Source organism: Peromyscus eremicus, chromosome 3 (genome assembly GCF_949786415.1).
Source record: "Peromyscus eremicus chromosome 3, PerEre_H2_v1, whole genome shotgun sequence".
Taxonomy (NCBI): domain Eukaryota; kingdom Metazoa; phylum Chordata; class Mammalia; order Rodentia; family Cricetidae; genus Peromyscus; species Peromyscus eremicus.
The window spans coordinates 92,311,014-92,333,511 of NC_081418.1; the positions used below are offsets into that span (position 1 = coordinate 92,311,014).

Here is a 22,498-nt window from a genome sequence, read left to right on the forward strand (position 1 = left end):
TGAGCTTTATTCACTTTCCTTCATAAATTTTGTGTCCAGTTGTGCTAGTCTATTCTCTTTGCCAAAAACATTCTGCCAATGTTTTTGAGACAGAAGGAGAGAAAGGTGGGCAACATCCAACTTGGATCCTGTTTTTTCTTTAATATTTTGCCTGGTCATCATTGAATTTTGAATTCTTCAAACATTTGATACTACTCTCTTAATACAAAATATTTAATGTTAGTCACAGTATTAACACAAGCAGAGACAAGCAATCTATGTTTTTGGATTTTTTTATACGTTACACGTTATTTAAAAATCTTATTTCAGTTTTCACGTCTTTTTAACATAAATTTTTTGTTTCATTGTCATATCTTCACCATCTCCCACCACCATCTCTTACTGACTTTCTCCTTCTTTCCCTGGTCCTCTTCATCTCTACTAAGTTGTTTTTCTACTTTCATGTCTTTTTTCTGTTGTAGATTCCACATATAAGGGGCAAATGTGTGCTACTTGTATGTCTGAGTCTTACTTCCATTAACATTGTCTTCCTCATTCTGACCATTTACTTGCAAACAGCAGGTTTTTCTTCTCTTTGAACAGTACTCTGTATTTACATTGTACATTAGACCATGAATGGGCACCTAGACTTCTTTTATGATGAGGCTATCATGAACAGTCCTGAAATAAGCATGGATGTGAAGATAATTCTAGCATACGCTATCTCTGATTATTTCTCATTTAACTCCCCTAGCAACTAAATAAGTTCAGTACTTTAAGGAAGTACTTTAATGGCAGCGTATTTGGTAGGCACCTTGATGATGTCTCATAGCAACTTCTGAAATTGTTGTTCACACTTACCCTTCCCAAGGCAAGCTCTCTCATTCTAAACCTACTTGTTGTGTAAGGTTCTTTTTGTTGTTGTTGTTACCTCTTTAAAGAAACCATCCTGTGTTTCCCGAGTTACAAAGTTTTTAATTAAAAAGGCACATTCTTATATATGTCTGCCTCCCTCACACACCCTGGTGCATACCTTATTTATTCAAACATGTTTCCCCTTTTCCTTTATATCCAGCACTATGGTAATTAAACACAGAATCATTATACCTTATCATAATAGCTCTTATGTGCAAGCTTGCATCTGAATTTCTTTAGACTTAGCAAAACATATTTGTCAGGAGTATTGCCACAAAGAAACTGTAATAGAATATCTAGAGTCTAAGCTGTAAAAGTGAAGAGCCTTGTGAGCTTAAATTGTTGACATATCTCTGGACCTTGTTTTATTTGTCCATAAGAAGAAAATATTAAAATCCTGTGTCATTGAATAAGCTAACACGTGTACATTAAAAACAGGTTGGGGTGGAGGGAAAGAAACTCTGAAATGTACAAAATGCAATATGACCATTTCTAAACATAACAAAAGTATCATTAGATAAATACAGGGCAGCTTAGTTCTCTGAACTATCTTGTTTTAGTTTATGAAATATAAACTATGTATAATATTCAAAGCTCAGTTTGTTACATAAATCATCTCCTTCATATGATCCTCTTCTATGAACTAAGAAAATCAGAAAGGAGGGAGGCTCTGAAGCAAGAGTGTTACTTCTAGTGAACAAGCTAACCTTTTGAACCTGCAGGTTTTCTCGGCAACTGAACACATTATTCCAGCATTTCATTCAAGCCAGGTGTAGTGAAATTCAAGTGGATAGGAAGTGTGCATCTTGCTCTAGATAATCATCTACGTATTAGCTTAATTCCAGATTAGAAACTTTAATATAGTTTTAAAAAATTCTTTTTCATTTTAAACAAGCTTGTTTCTTCTTAGACAACAAAGCACTGGTGTAAGTCCTAAAAGCATTTGGATAAAGGGCCACTCTATGGTTGTTGTTTCAATATTTCATTCATTAATGCTTTTCATACCTCCCCAAATAAATACTATGGGAATAAAAGCACAATGACCTTCCCAAGATATACACAAGGAGAGAGTGTTTCCACCAACTGCTGCTTCATTTCCACCAAATACAGTCCGTGGGTGTATTTGGAATCACAGAAAGTGGTTGTAAAAACTTTGAGTTTCTGGGTACATAAACACTAAGTTGCCATATATGTGGAAAAATCAAACATACAAATAAAACACCTGAATAAGTCTTTGGTTTATTTCCTGAACAAAGTACCATCAAGGGTTGTGTTGCTAACTGGTTTTCTCATGAACCATGCTTATGTTTTTTGCATGAAATGAAAAGTCCCCAACATTAAAATGTATCAAGGAAAAGGAAATTATAGAAGTATTTGAAAATTGAATATATAATGTGTGTTTAGTTATTATTAAAGATTTCCCTGCAGGACCAGCCCTTGTTGTAGTGTGGCATATTGTTTAATCAGTCATAAGTTAAGTGATGTGTATGTGACTGGAGATCATTGCTAAGAGATATGGCTTCATAGACTACTGATTTAACAAGCATCACTTAATGAAATGTGAGACACATATTTCCTTTTTGGTGTACATGATGGAAACAAATGTGTCTTTATAAAATTATAGATTATCAAACACTAAATGAAAGTTTTAAAGAGCACATGCAGAAAATAGATCAATTACAATTAACAAGACCTACCCAACTTCTCAACATCAATAAAGATCATATAATGCTAAAATACTATTTTTCTTTTGTTGGTAAACATAATTGCCATTGTCAGTTCCTTGCTCAGATGAACTACCATAGAGCACAATGATAAAAACAGAAAACAAGATAGAAATTAGTCATAGGACTTATTCTGAAGGCCTATTACAATAGCATGATTCAAGAAGAAAAGTAAACAAAATATAGAAAACCCAGGAGAAAAACAATTATTAAGCAAGAAATAGATATCCAAATAGAAAACGCTACATAGAACTAAGGCTCAGATCAGCAAGCAGGGAAAGGAGATAAATGGGAACTGAAAGCGAAATAAATGACAGAGACAGCATGTGAGTACCACAGGAGCCTCTGCGTTTCTACAGTGCAAATGCCAGATGATGCTGGAAAAAGCAGTCATGGAGTTCCTAAGTACATATTGTCATGCCAAATATTTATATTAAATTTATACATAAATATTGAAATGATAGCAGTACAATGTATCACTTCGACCCCAGTGAAAATACAAAATTAGTTAAATATTAGTAAAGGGAATTCTAGGACCTTGGAAGACAGCTCAGTTGGTTTCCAGGCAGCTATGTAAAGTCAAACACAGCTGTGCACCTGACGCCTCAGCACACAGGGAGTGTGGGAGGGAAGCAGAGGGATCCCAAATGTGCTGGCCAATTGTCTAGACTAATCCCTAAGCCTAGGTTTACGGAGAGACCCTACCTCAAAATAAGGTGTGTGCTGTGGTGATATATTGTGTCTCCTAAAATATTGTGCACCCTAATAAAGCTTATCTCAGGATCAGAGGAAAAAGCCAGGCACTATCTTAAACATAGATGTCAGGCAGTAGTAGCACATGCCTTTTATCCTAGCATTCTGGAGGCAGAGATCCATCTGGATCTCTGTGAGTTCAAGGCCACACTGGGAACAGAGCCAGGCATGGTAACAGCACTATCCTAGTACTAGCCATAGAGGTCTGAAGGTCTGTACAGAGAGACAGGAAGTGATGTAGCTGTGTGGAGAGAGGAAATGTGATGGCAGAACAAAAAGACATATATGTGTGGGTATACAGGAAGTAGGTCTCTTTGGAGACTGAGGCATCTGTAAGGTGAGGTTAGCTGTTGCTTTTCCTATTCCTCTGATTTCTCAGGGTTTTACCCCCAATATCTGACTCTGGGTCTTTTATTAATAAGACTGTTTAGCAATTTGTGTTAAAATGTGATATCAAAAAGGACACCTGATACTGACCTCTGTACTCTTCATGCCTGTATACCAGCATGCACACACATGGGCATATTCACACAGCTACATACATACTCCACACACATAAAAGAAAATTCCATAGTGAATATATGGACAGTAAGTAGAGAATTGCAAGAATAATTTCTTACTGAGAGTACTTAATGTATAACACTCAGTATCTACAATTTATTAGTTAAAAACAAACAGGGCTGAACAAATGAGGAATGCACTCTTAATGTTCTTATTAGTTTTGTTTTGTTTTGTTTTGTTTTTCGAGACAGGGTTTCTCTGTGTAGCTTTGCGCCTTTCCTGGAACTCACTTGGTAGCCCAGGCAAGCCTCGAACTCACAGAGATCCGCCTGGCTCTGCCTCCCGAGTGCTGGGATTAAAGGCGTGCGCCACCACCGCCCGGCTTTGTTCTTATTAGTTAACTTTAAGTAGAAATGGTTCTTTAAACCTTTGGAGAAAGATGGTTTTAACACATGTAATAATATATATACATATTCACAAACAAATACTTTACATGTATCACATACACACATTCATACATATGCACGGATATACACACATATAAATGAACACAGATCAACATACATGTATGCATATATACAAATATGGTACACATACTTTGTACATATACAAGCATACATGCATACATATACATAATCATATGTGCACACTTGGACACAATTTCCACATACACACACCAACATATATTCATACATGTACACCGATAGACACACATGCATGTGTACAACTAGAAAGGAACAGTTTTATAAAGGGTTTATTATTGAAATACATATTTCAACAGTGTAAACCAAATAGCTAAGCACTTGGGATGAATTTTTGAAAAATTTTTATTTTGTAAGTGTTCGTGCACATATACATGAGTGTAAGCATCTGTGTATACACACCACATGTGTATAAATACCAGCAGAGGGTGGAGGGCAGAGGTGTTGGCTATCCTGGACCTGGGGTTATAGGTGGTTGATAGTTTTACACCTGACATAAGGGCTTGAAATTGAACCCTCGATGAATATGTCTTCTCAGCAGCTGAGCCATCTCTCCAGCACTGTGGAATGAATTTAAAGTAGCATTTAAGATAAAAACTTTAGTCCTAATTATAAAATTATTTCATTAGTTTTGTCTATCATATGGAAATAAGAGATGCACATGCCTCAATCAAGAAAGATTACCAAAACAAATGAATAAGGTAAAAAATAAAAAGGATTGAAATATGGAGAAAAATAATTTCCAAAAATATATCACTGCGAAAGATTTAAATTAACCAATACAAGAGAAGATAACAAGAAGACAAAATATTGAGAGTATAGAAAATTAATGTTTACTGAAAGTTAATAATGGAATTACGGTATTTAGGGGATGTTTTTATATTTATTTATTTAATTTTTTGAACTTATAATTACACCACTTCCCACTCCCTTTCCTAGCTTCAAACATCTACATCCCCCTCCTTGCTCTCTTTCAAATTCCTGACCTCTTTTTTTTTCATTGTTTGTGCAAATGTATGTGTATGTGCATGCATGTGTGTGCGCATATATATGTAAATACACACATATATATATATATGTATCATAAATACATAAGCACAACCTCCTCAGTCTATAATTTTCAAGTACTTTTATAAGTGTGAGATGTGTGTGTGCATGCCTATATGGATGCACATATATCTTGTACATGCATTGCCAAAGGATCCCAGATTAAGGAGTCAGTTCTCATGAAGACAGAGTTATAGGTGGCTTTGAGACCTCATGTATGTTCTGGGAAGTGAACTCAGATCCCCTAGAGAGTCATAGGTGCTTTTAACTCCTGAGCCACCTTTATAGAATTTCTAAAGATAAAGAGATGTTGCTAATAATTATAAACCCATAAGTCTAAAAACAATAAAAATATTCTCTTTAGTCTCTTTAGTATAACCAAAGTTACTAACTTTAGGTTGAAAACCTAATAATTTTAAGGGTTTACACACTTGGTAAAATTTTATAAATTACATTAGATGTAAAACATTCAAGGGTTAAATTAACATTTTTAAAGAGAGGTGATGAATTTAACAGAAAGTGAAAAAGAATATGTAAGAGGATTTGGGGGGGAAAGAGAGAAGGAAGAAAGATCGTAATTGAATTATAATTTTAAAAATTAAAAAATTGCAAAAAAAACCCCTAAATACTTCTGGAGAAAAATTCGCAAGCAAACATGTTAACATGTAGAAATGAAAAGAATAAACACTTTCTCTTTGCCTCAGGTGACTTTGACTGAAGTACTTACTATTAATAAACAACTATCCATATAATTTTTCTTGTAACGAAATGAAGGGATTAAAAAATGCTCTCTGCTCTTCTCTGAGGCTTTAGGGAAAGCATTTCTCTGTAATATCCAAACTTTAAAAAAGGCAATTTGTGGATATATCACTTCTTTTAAGTAGAATTATAAATCAGTGTCCATTTAATATCAAAATTAACAGGAAGCATGAAATTTGAAGTCCAATGAACAAAACTGTACTACAGTTTTTCTTCCTGAGAACCTGTCCAAAATAAGAGATTTACAAAACATGACAACTTTAAACAAGAAATATAATCGTGAAAGCTGATACCATTATCTATGAAAGAGGAGGTGCTTAGACTTACTGTAACTTGATTTGCCATGTCTTGTTGATGTCTAAGGGGGGGGCTGCCAATTTCTGAACAGAAATGGAGTAGATTGAGGGGTAGCAGAAGGGGTGTGGGGGAGGCACTTGGAAAAGAGGAGGGAGGATGTCAGAATGTAAAGTAAATAAAAATTAAAAATAAAAAGGATATTCAACATTTTCCTACAAAATACCAGTGTATAACATTCTATATCATACCATTTTATTATAAAAACCAATAGCAATTTTTACATATTATGAACAAAAAGAAAAGTTTTCGATTTAAAAAATGGCTGTATAGTGCCCAGGCCTTCATTTTCATTGCCTTTTCTAAGACGAAGAATTGCAGTTTATTAGAGAAATGATTGAACAGCTGAGGAAGGCAATGTCCAAGATTTTGGAATATCTTGAAGTTCCAGAAAGTGTGGTCAATAGAGACCTGGCGTCATCTCAGCGGACACACACATACAAACTGTAGCCAATCTGAAAGAATGGTCCAGGCTGAACAGATACGGGCAGTCCAGTACACAGCATAATATGCCATCTGTCATCTCCCATTGTGACTTACAAAACAAGTGAGCCTGTTTCATCCAAGTATTAGTTAAATAACTAGGGAGAGAGAAAAGCAGAAAAGGAAGAGCAGAAGGGAAAAGAGAGAGGGAGAGAGAGAGAGAGAGAGAGAGAGAGAGAGAGAGAGAGAGAGAGAGAGAGAGAGATTCCACACTAAAGAACTGCAAATATTTGTTACAGGTGATCTCTCTATTTCCAGAACAAGGTGCTTGATTCTCCCTTTCTTGAGAACTGGTTATGTGTAGTGATTTGCTTTCAGATTGTAGGTATTGGAAGAGGTCAAAAGTAGCTTTCCAATAGAGAGAACACACATCCCACATCAGTCTGGTGCACAAGGCTGTCATCATCAGTAATCAATCTTGTTGATAGCAAGCTTCCTGACAACAGTTGAGAAATCATAGAAACAGCACTTTATTGCTGCAGTCTTCTTCCATAAAACTTATAACCCCATGTAATCACAAGAAAAAAAATATGGTAGCGCTCTATCGAATACATTCTAAAAACGACTTGCCAATTGTCAAACTCTTTCATCAGATTCAAAGACAGTCTGAGGAACTGTCTAGAGCAGGAGAGGCTGAGGGGATTTCAGAGCCTTTTCAGTATCATTGGCAATACAGATCTTTTCACTGAATGAGGAAGACACAGTAAGATCAGAATGAAGCAAGAGTGTGGTGTGCTGATTTCGTATTGCAGTAGCAATGGCTTCTGTTGGGACAATTACACTCACTAAAGGAAATTTTATAAGAATGACACATCCTTTCTCTTCGTTGTCTTAGTAAATTTTAAATATGAAGCTATTTCAGTATCAAAAGTTTATTTAAATAATTTTATAAGAGGGGATTCCCTTTAAAAGAAAAGTTCAAAGTATCTTGTAAAAAATAATCTAACCAAATTTCTTTTTCACACAAAATACCCTTGAAACCTAAAAAAGCCTGTAAACCCCTAAAGACAATAGGACTAATATGTATGAAGGGTCACAACAGATTATCTTACAGGCCAGATTCATTCTATAGCTGATATTGTAGTGTTAAATAAGTTCATAATGTGGTAATATATTGTGTACCCTAATAAAGCTTGGCTGACTATCAGAGGACAGAGCCAACCACTAGATTAGACATAGAGATCAGGCAGTGGTGGCATACATCTTTAATCCTAGCTTGGGAGGCAGACTCCTCCTGGATCTCTGGGAGTTCAAAGCCACCCTTGACTACATGAAATTGACTCAGTCTAGGAGAGAAACAGCCAAACATTTGTGGCACACACCTTTAATCCCAGCACTTGAAATCTCTTGGTTTGCTTGGGAAGCACACAGGCCTTTAATACCAGAAAGTAATATGGCAGGGCAGAGAAAGGTCTATTTAGACATGAGGAGACAGGAACTAAAGGCTCATTTTGGCTGGGGCCTTCCAGGTGAGGATTCATGGAAATAGGGTCGGCTGAGGAGTTGGCTGGGTGAGGTTGGATATGGCTTGCTCTGCTTCTCTGATCTTTCAGCTTTCACGCTAATATCAGGCTCTTTTTTTAATTATAAGACTGTTCAGCAATTTATGTTACATCATAATATCTCTTTGGTTTTGAATTTAAATAGATTGAATGACAGAGAAGTAGAAAAAGAGAAGAGACAGAGAGAAGGGGGGAAGGAAGAAAGAATTTGCAATGTGTGTTACAAGTTTCTAACAGTTTCTTTTCGACTCCACGCAGAAGGTCTGTAATAAAGCAAGGCTGGTGACAGTATCCGGATTCTCTGATCACTTCCTTAGGGCTTGCGTGTTTCCCAAGGATTTTCCTTGCTTTTAGATTTTGATTTCCTTTATACAATGATAGCCATGAGTTACCACACACAGGGAAGAAATCTGGGTACCGTGTCTGATGTTCAAGGTCTCAGAGTGGATGGACACTGGGGCACAGAAGGTAATTCAAGCTGTCTCCTCCAATGTTCCCATTCTTGGAAGCACTGCTAGTAATCTAGAACAGTGATTATAACTGGATGGGAATAAAAGGGATGGCCCAGGGCTTGCAAATTTCACTGAATATGTGATGCACCTTTTAACATTTCCCATCCTTTCTGTGTTTGTTTCTTAGTTTAGTTGTGTCCCTTTTTTTCCTCATTCAAAACATGTCAAGTTTCCACCTTAAGGGGAAAAATAAAGTTTTTACTTAACATCTTTGAGAGTTTCATGCAATGTGGTTTGACCGTTTCTACCCCTCAAGTCTTTCCAGTTCAACCCCATGTTCTTATTTACATGTTTATTTTTATTTTTTTTATCCTTCAAGACCAATTTGTGGTGCCTAACTATTCTTGGATGTATGACCTTCCACTGAAGAAAGGTCAGTCTATGAGGTGCTTCAATATTAGAGAAAAGTGTCTCATCCTACAAGAAACTAACAATTGTCATCATATACAAGGGAGGAGTGGAATTTATGCCCAAATCCCTGTCCTGGGATTTGGTTTGTGTATGTTGTCACAACTACCATGAGTTTATATGTACAGCTTCCCTGTTGTTTCTAGACAAAATTTCCTTACAGTCATCCTTTTTGTAGAGAAAGATGAAAATAACTATGAAAATATTATTTACTTCTATATTCTTTTTAAAGATTTATTTTATGTGTATGGGTATTGTGTCTGCGTGTATATCTGTGCACCACATGTGTGCAGTGCCTTCAGAGGTCAGAATATGGTATTATATCCTCTGAAACTGGAGTTAAAGATGATTGGGAACACCATGTGGGTGCTGGGAATTGGAAGATCCTTTGGAAGACCAGCAAGTACTCTTAACTGCTGAGCCAACTCTCCAGCCCCTTAATTCCATTTTCTAATGAAAACTGTACCCTGTCACAAAAGAACAGTGTTCCTTTGTGTACATCTATTTGAGCTACTTTAAAAAAAAGTCAAACACATTGTAGCCTGAATATTACTAGGGGCTTCAGAGGAAAGGGGAAAGAAAGTTGATCTCACAGGTGTAAATTTTCAGTCAGGCAAGCTTATTTTGCAGAGACTTGCTGTACAGCAGTGTGCATGTCGTTAATGATATTACTTTTATTGTCAAGAGAATGTACCTCATGTTAAACATGTTAAACGGTTCTATCACAAAATGAAACAAATGATGAAGAATTTATAGGAAACTGTTTAATTTTGTTATTTATTTTATATTTTCATGTGTGTGTGTTTGTGTTTTATCCACATGTTTACATGTGTGTAGGCACAAGAATATGGGGTATGAAAATGAAGTGATCTTCCTGGATCACTCTTCCACCTTATTCAATGAGGTAAGGTCTGTCAAAAGTACCCAGAGATAGCAGATATGGCTAGTACTGTTAGCCAACTTTCTCTGGAAAACCCTTCCCTGTGTCTTCCAAGGCTGGCATTACTGTCACCCTTCCATGTACACCTAACCTTTACTATGATGTTTAGGAGTCTCAATGATGGTCCTCAGATGCATACAACAAGTGTTTCAAACTTTAAGCTATCTCCTCAGTCCCTGATGTAAATAAATTTATGACCTTCATTGCAGTAATGGTTTCATAGGTCTACATATCTTCCCAGCTAATCAATGTATCAAAGTAAACATGTACATAATTATATATCAAAAGTAGGAGGATTAGAGATGTAGCTTAGATAATAAAGTACATGCCTAGCATTCATAAGGTCTTGGGTTCCATTCCTAGTAACACTTAAAACTGGATGAAGTGATACAAGCACTAAACCCCAGCCCTTGGTAGGTGCAGACACGAAATCAGGAGTTAAAGGTTATCCTAAGGTACATAAGAAGTTCCAGGACATTTTGACTCAGAGACTCTGTTTCAAATCAGTTAATTAATTAAATAAACAAAATAAGAGGGAACACATGTTATGATCTTAACACAAATAGTTTTTAATTAGTGTAAAATGTTTCCCAAAGTGATAATCTGAAATTTGCAATATTTACTTTCTCAAAGATTGGTAAAGCTAACATAGAAAGAAAAACTAAGCAATCAAAACCAAATCTTTACAGACTCGAAGATCAAATGACCTGTAATGTATATTTAAATTAAAAGGCTGGGGCTTAAACCAGAACTGCAGTGGAAAAGAGTATGAGAAATTTAGGAATGTGGCAAGGAGATTTATGGTACATCTGTTAATTTCCCTCCGGAGGCTCTTTTACAAATTAGAGGTTCCATGATAAAAAGCAGAAATAACACTTTTCTTCCATTCCTTCAAAGTATGGGAGGACGTTTTCTATTTCAAGATGACTTTTGAAATTTAATATTTATAACAATAAAGTGATGGTTCAACAGAACACTTAAGGTTAGATCTGCAGTCTTGGTACAGACAGATATCAGATAGCCTCTAGCCAACAATTTTAAAGTCAATTAAGACTGACTTCAATAAATGCCAGCAGCCCTTGGGACCAATCCCTCTTCAGTGACCAATGGAGACTACAGAGTATGTTGCAGACTTCATACACAAAGAAGTTCTTAGTCTAAATCTTCGAACTACCTTTGGGTGAAAATACAGTAGTCTATTCAAAGATATTGGAATCACTCAGACTTAAACACAGAATTAAAAATAGTGTGTATGTGTGTGTGTGTGTGTGTGTGTGTGTGTGTGTGTGTGTGAGTTAGAGAGAGAGAGAGAGAGAGAGAGAGAGAGAGAGAGAGAGAGAGAGAGAGAGACAGAGAGAGAGAGAGAGAGAGAGATTTCATTAGTTCCTTGGTAAGTCAACAGGAGAGAGGTCACCCCTGTTAAGCCTTCTCGTCAGTTCTGTTTTTTACTCTCAGTGCCTTGATTTCCACCTTCTATAGAATTGCTTTCTAATCTTACATTTCACATTGTATTACAGACCCCAGCTTTTCATTTCTCTTTCTTTCTTCTGCTATCTCTTCATATCTCACATCTTTCTGTGTCCCTTGAAAAAAATGATTACATTGATTTCCTTTATTTTGTGTGCTGGTTCATGTGTGTGGGTGTGTGCAAACCAGAGTATACATGTGGCAGTGTGAGGACAACCTGAAGGAGTCTCTTATCTTCTTTCACCATCTGGGTTCTTGGTATGAAACTCAGGTCACCATGTTGTGGACATGCTTGTATCCTGCTGAGACATCTTTTAAGTCCTCCAATGTCTTTTTATTAGAACTTAACTTCTTTGAAAAATTTATCTTTATTCATCAATAGAAACTATGGATAGACTAAAAATGAGTATCCACTTGCCCTTCAACTTCAGGTCTTAGCCAATGGAAAGATGGATGCCAAATTCTTGCTGGCCAGTTTTATGAGTTTTAACAAGTGTTTTATATACTTTATCCTTTATTAACCAGGTTCCTGTCTATCTTTCCATGGCATGGCTTTCTAACATTGTCAAATATAAGACACATTTTTCCTACTCCAGTATTGCTTTCTGACTATTTTCTGTAAATTATTTTTTTCTCAATATAACCTAAAATGTGAAGGGAGACAGGGCTGGAGAGATGCCTCAGTGTTTAAAAGCACTTACTGCCCTTATAGAAGACCTAGTTTTAGTTCCTGGTAGCCACACAACTGCTCACAGCCACTGGTAACTACAGTACATAGGGATCTGATGCCCTTTTTTGGCTTCCCCAGGCACTGAATACACATGGAGCACATACATGACTGCATGCAAAACATTCATACAAATAAAAATAAATATTTCTTGTAATCAAAAAAAGGGGAGGAAATGGTGAAAGAATAAAAATGATGTTTATATTTTACCTGTTTACTTACAATACTGAAATCAGATTTTTAAAAGGCTTTGGTATTCGGTTTATATATTATATTGGGGGGCATAATGAATGCCAGATTCCTGGGAATACTCTTGCTATATTATAGCCTCTAATGAATCCAGTACATAAAATAAAATATATGGGAAGGGAGATGTGATAATATTCCAATATACCTCCAAATACAGCATCCAATTCATAATAGAGTAACTTTATAATCTCAGTGTGGAGACCAGCAGCATTTAAAATGTTTTTTAATTATTTTTTCCCAAATGAGCTTTATTATAGACAAAAGTTCTGGTTTTCTATCATGCAATTGAAATGCATAACTTGTTACTTCTTTGAGGTTGCTTTATTATGTTACATTTTAAAGGTTTATTTTTATTTATGTATATGAGTGTGTGTGTGTGTGTGTGTGTGTGTGTGTGTGTGTGTGTGTGTGTGTCATGTAGTTTCAGTTGCCTGAAGAAGCCAAAACAGGGAGTCAGATCATCTGATGCTGAGTTACACATAGTAGTGAGCTTCCTGGTTCTGGTAATGGAAATCAAAGCTGAGTCCTCTACAAAATCAGTACATGCTCTTAACTGCTGTGCCACCACTCTACCCACCCTGTTTATTTCTCTTAGAATTGATGAAAAGTTCTCAAAGATCTTTAGATATAGCTATAAGCTGTCAATGACTCAAAAAATTCTTGTGAGTGAATCCTTATAATATTTATTTCTGTCTTTGTAGCTTTGACATGTATTATTATTTATTTTTATTCATTTACGTTTGTTGCAATGGTTTGTTTTCTGTTTTGGAGAAGGTTGCAGCACAGTCTATAAGCTGATGCCCTTTTAAAGCAAAAGTGTCTTAAATCTGGTTGATATTCTTTATGACCCTTTTTAGTAAACTCTTCTGTGCTTCCCCAGAAATCATTAAGCTCATTTCAGTGAGAGAGTAAATTGTGTTTGACCAGCTGTTCCGTTGCACTCATTTCCAGAAGAATTGAATTTTCTCCTGAACTCTGAACTCACAATAGCTAAACTTGGCACAATGTGTTTTCTTATTCCTACCTCAGAAGACCCAGTATACAGAGGTACTTAATATAATGTGATTCCAACCATTGTCTCAAAATTAAATGGAGGCTCCCAACAGCTGCTGTGATGGTTTGCCTCAGTGTCTATCTGTATGTCTTGCAGAGCAGAGAAAACATTGCTAATACTCAAATGTTATTCACAATTTATTCTTTTTTATTGGGTCAATACTAATAAATGTAGAGATTTTTTTCCAGACCTCAATACTCAGAAACCTTGCAGCAGTTTATAATGAAATGACTAGGTATGATTTACGATTTGTAATTAAGAGCTTTAAAAAAATCACCATTATTTCTGCAATGTGTTGCAAGATTCATTGTGTCTATTAAGAATTCAATTGGGTTCTTTGAGTCTGAGATTATGTTCATCACATAAAAAAATGTCTAACATTCAGAGAACAAAGAGCATGCTTATTTGATGTGTGTGTGTGTGTATGTGTGTGTATGTGTGTGTGTGTGTGTGTGTGTGTGTGTGTGTACTTAAGTGTGAGTGTGCATGTGCTTTCATGCATGCTTGTACATACATATGTAGAAGACAGAAGTCAACTACCGGTGTCTTCCTCTGTGGCTCTCCACCTTGTGTTTTTGAGACAATAACCCTCACTGATTCTGCATCTCCCAGTGTCCTCTAGGGTGGGCAGCCTCTGAGCCACCGGGATCCACCTCTTTCTGCTCCACCACCATAATATTGGGGTGACAGGCATATACCACCACACCTGGCTTTTTCCATGAATGTTGGGAATCTAAATTCAAGTCTTCCTTGTTGTATAACAGGCATTTTGTCCACTTGACTATTTCCCCATTGCTCAATATACTTAAAAAATTAATTTGCCTGGTGAGAAGGCTCAACTGATTAAAAAACAAAAACAAAAACAAAAACACTTGTCTTCAGTCCTGATTACCTGGGTTTGATACCCAGGATCAGCATTGCAGGAGAGAACTGACTTCTTAAAGTTGTCCTCTAAGCTCTCTAAGCTCTCTAAAAGCACAGTGAACATGTAGTGGCAGGAGATACTCACCCAAATAACTATCTAATTATGTGAAAAATTAAAAAAAATAAAATTTAAATAATATAATAAAAACATAAGCAAAAGTCAGTCTAATGAAAACCAATTTTCTATGTTATTTTTATCTTTCTTGGCAGCTTTTGTTCAAGCTCTTTAGTATATGTGTGTGAGAAAGTTCTTTGGAAGATGCCAATCCCTTTAACGACAGAGGGCAGGCTGAAAGCTGATGGGAATAACAAAGACAATGATTACATGGGACAAAGACTTGGAAAGTTTGTCACAAGCCCATATTACTATCAGGGTTTTCCTGAGCTTGGGTGGACCTTTGGCTATGATGCAAAGCCCTCATGTCTTTTGGTCACTTACGTCACTAATTAGAGACTGAGTGGCATGAGAACCGAATGGCAGCATTAAAGCTCAAGCTTCATGTCCTGTGGTTATGGTGCACACTATCTCTCATTAATAAGTTGCGTATCTTCAGTCCACAATGCTATACTAGTTGGATAATAATCATATTTTTGTTAAGGTTCCTCATGTAACCTTTTAGCATGAAGGTTGTATCATCATTACTTTGTCAGTAACTAATGAAAACATTGCAAGAAGCAGTGATTAGAATGTTAGAGGTAGGGCTGAGGAGGAAGAGCTAACAGCTAAGGAGGGGTCAAAGATTTGTAAACTAAACAAGGTTAATGCTATCAGACCTTAGAGCTCAAATCAGAGGAGAAACTCAAACAATGCAAGAATAAAAGCTGCCTTGAAGCAAGAATAAAGCCGTTATCTCATGTGTAATGAGAAAAAGGGAGAACGACTGGTTGAAGTTAGTATAAATTTAAATAAAGGGTTAGAAAGTTAAGAAAAAAATCAAGTCTAGGAGGTCACTGTTTTCAAGTCAGTCATGCTATGGAGAGAGACAGTGGTGTGGAAACAGTGGGGAGCATCATAGGGAAACTGATGGTTATCAATTGTCAGTATGGGAGAAGTAGGGATATAAAGACAGATTATGGGAAGGGTGTGTGGTGCTGAAGGCTCAGAGGGGTTCAATCGGTATGGATCTGTAAAAGTTTAAATATACCTGCTGACACTGTGGACTGGCAGAATTGAGTTACCCTGTAGTAGAATAAAAATCCCATTTCAAGCCGGGCGGTGGTGGCGCACGCCTTTAATCCCAGCACTTGGAAGGCAGAGCCAGGCAGATCTCTGTGAGTTCGAGGCCAGCCTGGGCTACCAAGTGAGTTCCAGAAAAGGCACAAAGCTACACAGAGAAACCCTGTCTCGAAAAAACCAAAAAAAAAAAAAAAAAAAAAAAAAAAAAAAAATCCCATTTCAGACTTTGTTTTTTTTTTTTTTGATACGAAACAAAAACAGTATTTATTAAGTAATGTCTTGAGGTAAGTTTAACTTTCCTATCCATCTAGGTTCTCATTAATTATAAATTCATATATACAGCTGACCATTGAGATGGTAGAGAGGAACTCACTTCTGATTCTACAGTGAAAATGCAGAACTCTATAAATCACACACATCTGTCTCCTCTTGGATCATGTATAGAAAGGAAGGGCCTCGTGCATTAATTTGTGTAATTGTATATACCTCAGTTCCTTTTAAAAATATGTATTCACTTTTATTTATGCATATGTATATGTGTGTATGTGCACCATGTGTGAATAAGTCCCTGCGGGAGCCACCTAATGTGAGTGATGGGAACTTAAATTGAGTCCTCTGAAAGAGCAATAGGTGCTCTTCATCACTGGGTCATCTCTTCAGTCCCTGGTTCTTTTGAAGTCTAACAAGATTATGTTGCCAAGTAGCTGTGAGTGCGGAGGATTTTAAGGTAGTTCTTGGAAAGGGCATGTCAGAGAATTCTTAATCATAATAAATCCTGGTTAGAATAGAGAACACAAGGCTGATAATGATTGTTCATTGTATATAAATAAAATTGATATGCTTTGCTCAAATTTTGGGGTCTGAATGTTTTTAATAATACAATTTAACAGATTCTACATCTATGCATTCATCTATCTCATCCTATCAAAGTCCTGCCATGTTTGACTATTCATCTGGGCACATATTTTTAAACTTCTTAAACAATTCAAAATTCTTTTATATTTTTGACTTTTTGTTCAGCAGTCATGAACATGTTTTTCGTTTATTATTTGAGAAAAGTCACTGAGAAGGGAGACAATGTTTCTTTTCCCACAAATCGGAAGGACAAATTTACTGTGGAGTAAGACAATGGCTTATGTTTTTAAAGAGTAGAATCCTTAGGAGGCAGAGATCACAGACTTATCTCAATATCTGTACTGTCTATTCCTTTCCTTTACCTTGAATCACAATATATTGAAATGATAGCCAGTTACCATTCCTTCTTATCTCCTCACCCACAGCATCTATCACAACCCTATCCCTTTCAAACATAGGTAAAAAATGGAAACATGGCAGGGTCAAATTCACATATAACTATATGTATTTTAATCTAGACTTTATGAAGTTAACTGAATGCAAGAAACTCAATATTTCTCATCTGATTAAATATGAACTAAATATAAAACAAGACATTTGTAACACCCCTCTAAAGTTCAGAGAGCACTGTGGAAGATGGGATGGAATATTTGTAAATGTTGGAAAAAGGAGTGAAGGACTGTGTAAAGCCACTCTTTAAACTCCAGTCAGTCACTGACTAACTCAGACTTTTTTTTTTTTACCTGCACTGAGCTCATGTAGTAACTGTCCCTACAATAGTCAGTTAATAGAGGAATAGGGCTTAGGGGATCTGCCCTTTTCTTCTTATCTCCTGGCTATTGATAGTTCCTTGTGGAAGAGGAATCACTGTGTTCAGAGGTACACAGAGCCCACCAGGTTCTAGTGGATAATTCTAAACCCAACAGTCATTTAGATGGCTCTGCTTAAATTCAGTTGGTCATAGAACAAAACAAATAGACACAAATGTTTGTGTGACTGAGTGTGCTTGGGTCTACACTATGTCCTCTGCATACATACCATGGTTGTTTAGCTTGGGGTATTTGTGGGACTCTTAACAGTGGGAGTAGGGATGTCTCTGACTATTTTGCCTGCTCTTGGGACACTTTTTCTTCTACTGGGTTGCCTCATCCAGCCTTGGTATGTGGATTTGTGCCTAGTCTTATTGAATCATTTTATGCCTTGTTCAATTGATATCTCACAATGTGAGAGATTTGTAGGGAGGAGGGAAAGAGAAAGGGTTGGTAGGGATGTATTTGAAATAATGTCTAAGAATAAATTAAATATAGCCGGGCGGTGGTGGCGCACGCCTTTAATCCCAGCACTCGGCAGGCAGAGCCAGGTGGATCTCCGTGAGTTCAAGGCCAGCCTGGGCTAACAAGTGAGTTCCAGGAAAGGCGCAAAAGCTACACAGGGAAACCCTGTCTCAAAAAAAACAAAAAAACAAAACAAAAAAAGAATAAATTAAATTAATAATATAACAGCTAATTAAATGGGATATGTACCTGAAGGAAATAGTTTATGTTTAATGGTTCAGGAGAAGTCTATTTACAGGATAGAGGCAGATAAGTCTGTCACTGCTTCTCTGTTTCCTTTCAGAAAAGAGCAAGTCTCCCAGTGATATCAATTGAATAAGACATAGTGTAGACCCAAGCACACTCACAGATTGCCAATTCAGTCTCTGTGGGGCCATAGGAGCTCTACTTAGTTGATTCTGTGGCCTGTGCTCTTCCAAGGAGAGAGGTCAAAGTACACATATGGATTCTACCCATGGAACTAAGAAGATACCATTCACTTATCTTCCTTTTGCAGATTACTGGTTCTTACATCGAATTAGCTTCTGACTTTTATCCCTACATAGAAAACTCAGTAGCTGAAAATCTGGGCACTGAAATTATTGATGGAATTCAGAAAAATGGACTGCTCTGTGTTGTAAGGGTCAACATTCATTTTAAAAATTTGTTTTAAACGAATGTTTCCTATCTGCTAAGAGGAAGGATTATATGATTATCAGGGATTCAAATGCAGTGGTTTTTTGTTTTTTTGTTTTTTTTTTTTTAGTCTGTACATATCTGCCCACCAAACCATCACAGCAAGCATAATAAAAAATAATAAAGAGGGTTTGGGTTATGATTATGACGCTGACACCTAGACTCATTTGTTGCACTTGCCTGCTGTTAAGATAGCAATTTGTTGGTATAAATTTAGTCAGTGCTGTTTTCCTTTTGGATCCAGAGGCTTCCTTTGAGCCTATTGACTCCCAGAAGATGAGGCAAAGTGCCAGAAGATGGAGAAGCCAGAGGGGGAATGAAAGGGCCTCATGGGACTCTCAGGAGACACAATAGGAAAGCAGCCAGCTCTCTAAGTTCAGGGAGTAGTATATCTGTTCTCATTATGGCTGCTAGGCTGCTAGGTTACTGTTCCTTGAAAATATGACCAGATAGAGATTTTTGCCTGTAAGTGAGCAGTTAGACCTCTACTGAAAACAGTCTTCCTTGTTTGGACTTGAATATACAATTTCCTATAATTCTCCAAGTCCCTGAAAATTGAATCTATTTTGTAGCTTTCTCCAGATATATTCTTTCTATAAAACAGTTCACTTGAAAATTCCATTTTTCTTTTTAAAGGAATTTTAAACACGTGCATGCTGAAAAAAAAAAAAAGGACAAGCAAAACATTCTTCTGCTCAGAAGCAGCCAATTAGCTAGTGGCAGGTGTGGTGATATTGGATGCAAATATTCCCACAAACACAGTTGCATAAATAGTAAAGGAAAACTTTCTCGTTCTGAGTCCTATCCTTGACATTCACTGCTTTTAAATGCTCATTTGAGGAGAAACTTGAACAACTAAAATTTTACTTTTGGGATTCAAATTTAGGCATGTTGAGAGGGAGCACACTGCAGCCCATTTATCTTTAGTAAGTCAGTAACTATGGCGAATGTGTCAATCATGTGTGGAGTTATGTACCACTTGTAAGTGAAGCTTTCCATTATACAAAAAATATTTCAGTTGCATTAGTTCTTTTCAGTTCCAAACACAATGTTACATAATATGTTGAAGTAAAAATCCCAAAGCAGTCTTTTAACACCTCTGTGAAAAGATAAATATCAATATATGTGAACTGCTCAATGTGCTGTGCACAGGGAAAGAATAAAATTAATTATGGCAAATTGACTGCTTTTTATCAAAGACCTAATGTTTATAGCGCAGTGCTGTGAAGAATACATTCATTAATCATTCATTATTTTTATCACAGTTCTGAGTCAGAATGGAATTCAATGTTAGAGGCAAAGCTCAGTAAACTATGTCAGGATGACAAGACATAGAATACCTGAAACTATCCCTAACCCTGACCCCTTAAAGGACAAAAGGGAAATTATCACCATTTCTCCTGCTCAGTGGCATGGTGGTAGTAGTACTTTGGATTACGTCACATTACTGACATCAGGCTCAGTCTAGAGTCTGTGGTCTCACAGCAACACATTGTATTCTTGCCAGCACATTCTTCTCTTTCCCCGTTTTCCTAACTTTATAGCTTACTTTTCTTATATGTCTCCTACTTCTATTCAGTTTTTAATATGCAGTTTCAAGAACCGAACATGTTTAACCAGCCAGTCACAATGGCAGTAGATAAAATGTTCATGCAAATGAAATTTTTATCACACTCTATAATAAATGTTACCATGAGTTTCAACTATGGAAGTAATATAAACTTTAAAGGGCAACACTGGCCTTGTGGTTAAGAAGGTAAAATTTTTAGTTGTTTTTTTTTAGATTAAAATATACTTGCAACATTTTTCTTTCCCTTCTTCTGTCCAAGTCCTCCCATATGCCCCCTTCCCATTCTCCTACAAATTCATGTCTTCTTTTATTAATTGTCACTGCAAGCATATATTCATATACATATGTATTCCTAAATATAACCTGCTCAGTCCATATAATGCTACTTGTATGTATGTTTAAGGGCTGACCAATTGCCACTGAAGACTAGCTACTTTTAACTTTTTTTCTTTGCCATTTACTATTTGACACTAGATGAGTTAGCAACATGAGAATGCCACAGTTTTCTCTTCTGTCAAGTGGCAAGCAGTAATAAAATGTGTGTGGATTCCTCTGAAGATTCAGGACTAAATTGCTAAAAATGTACAATAAAAATTAAACATTTCTCAATTTGAAGAAGCAGACTAATATTTAGTCTAGGTCAACCTGAGTTGTGTACAGATTGAGTGATCGACTTCCTCTGCTATTATTGATACATGGGAAATCGGGACCCCATTTCGGTGTTCTTAGTCTCATAAATAAAGGTTTTAACAATGTGAGCACAGAGAAAATTTTATTAGCATTTAAGAAAGAATCCTGAGGCCAGGCCAGCAGCCAGTAAGGTTTAACTTAACTGCTGCCCAAAGAAGAGGGATGGAAAAGAAAACAGAAAAAGCCATGGCACTTAAGCTGTCATGGAGATCAGATACACAGTAGACAAGCAGGCACATGGCAGGGAAGGCAGCTTTACAGAAAGAATAGGGAAGCCAAAGATGTTGAAGGGAAAGCCCAGAGTGTTGAGGCAAGCATGCCAGGGAGAGAGCAAGGAGAAAAGGTTATGCTTTGCTTTTCTGAATTACACACGAAAAGGCAGACTTGGGACCCTACATGGCTACAGTCCATTATCAGCTCCTACACTAGGGGTGAGGTTCTAGGATGCAAAAGCTGAGTATCTCATTAAGGAGTCAGCTATTCCCCCTGTCTCTTTCGCAAGGTAGAAGGTGAGCCTACCTTCCTAAATATGTTCTATTAGCCAAAGTGTCTGAACCATTCCAGACCAAAAGTTAGGTCTCTACCCAGGCTGGAGAGGCTCTTGACCAGGAGATTATTTTGCTACTCTAACATTATTGACCCATTGACCTAAGAAGTTTGTGATGAGAGACTTAGAAGCACTGTTCATCCATTATTTTGTTCTGGACAAAAAGTAAAAGGAAGGACTAATCAGCAGCTCCAGTCTTCTATCTCATAGCCCTGATGTCAAAACCCAGACAGCACCATTGCCCTCTCCACCACTGACTTTGACTCTCTAGCAGATAGACGTCTCAAGGTGAAAGGATGAGTTGGACCAGTCTCCAAGTAGCTGTTCATAGGGAACAGGGAGTAATCATTATGGTAAGAGCATGGCATCTGAACAGCTTAATGAGACATGGAACCACATCGCCCACCATGCTGGGTAATTACTGTGGTACTACACTACTTTTAGTTTGCAAAAAGATCTAATTATCTTCTTAATGATAATGCCATTGACAACAGTGTACTTCATAACGCCTAAGCATCCTCAGGGTGTGAATGCTTCCACATTTTTCTCTAATTAAAAATGGCTCAGAGTTGAGAAGGGATTGAGTAGAAAACCTTGGGACTTGGGATGGTAATATTCCAAATTTCAGTAGCTAAACTGACATAATGTGGTCAGTTTTAAAAAATAGACAATTAAAAACTCCCCAGTACTTAAGAATTTCTTAGTTGATGTTTTATATGAGAGGAAAATGATGATGATGATGATAATAATAATAACAGTAATAATAATAATAATAATAATAATAATAAATCTTACTTGGGGCTGGAGAGATGGATCAGTTGGTAAAGTGCTTGCCAAGCAACCATGATGATCCTAGTTTGATTCCCAAAA

General features: G+C 36.7%; 1 protein-coding gene across 1 annotated transcript in view; it reads left to right on the top strand.

Annotated features, from left to right (window-relative positions):
* The window catches only part of Lrrtm4 (leucine rich repeat transmembrane neuronal 4), a 777,896-nt gene that overhangs the window by 184,378 nt on the left and 571,020 nt on the right, over positions 1–22,498 (top strand). The gene's annotated exons all lie outside the window — the stretch shown is intronic.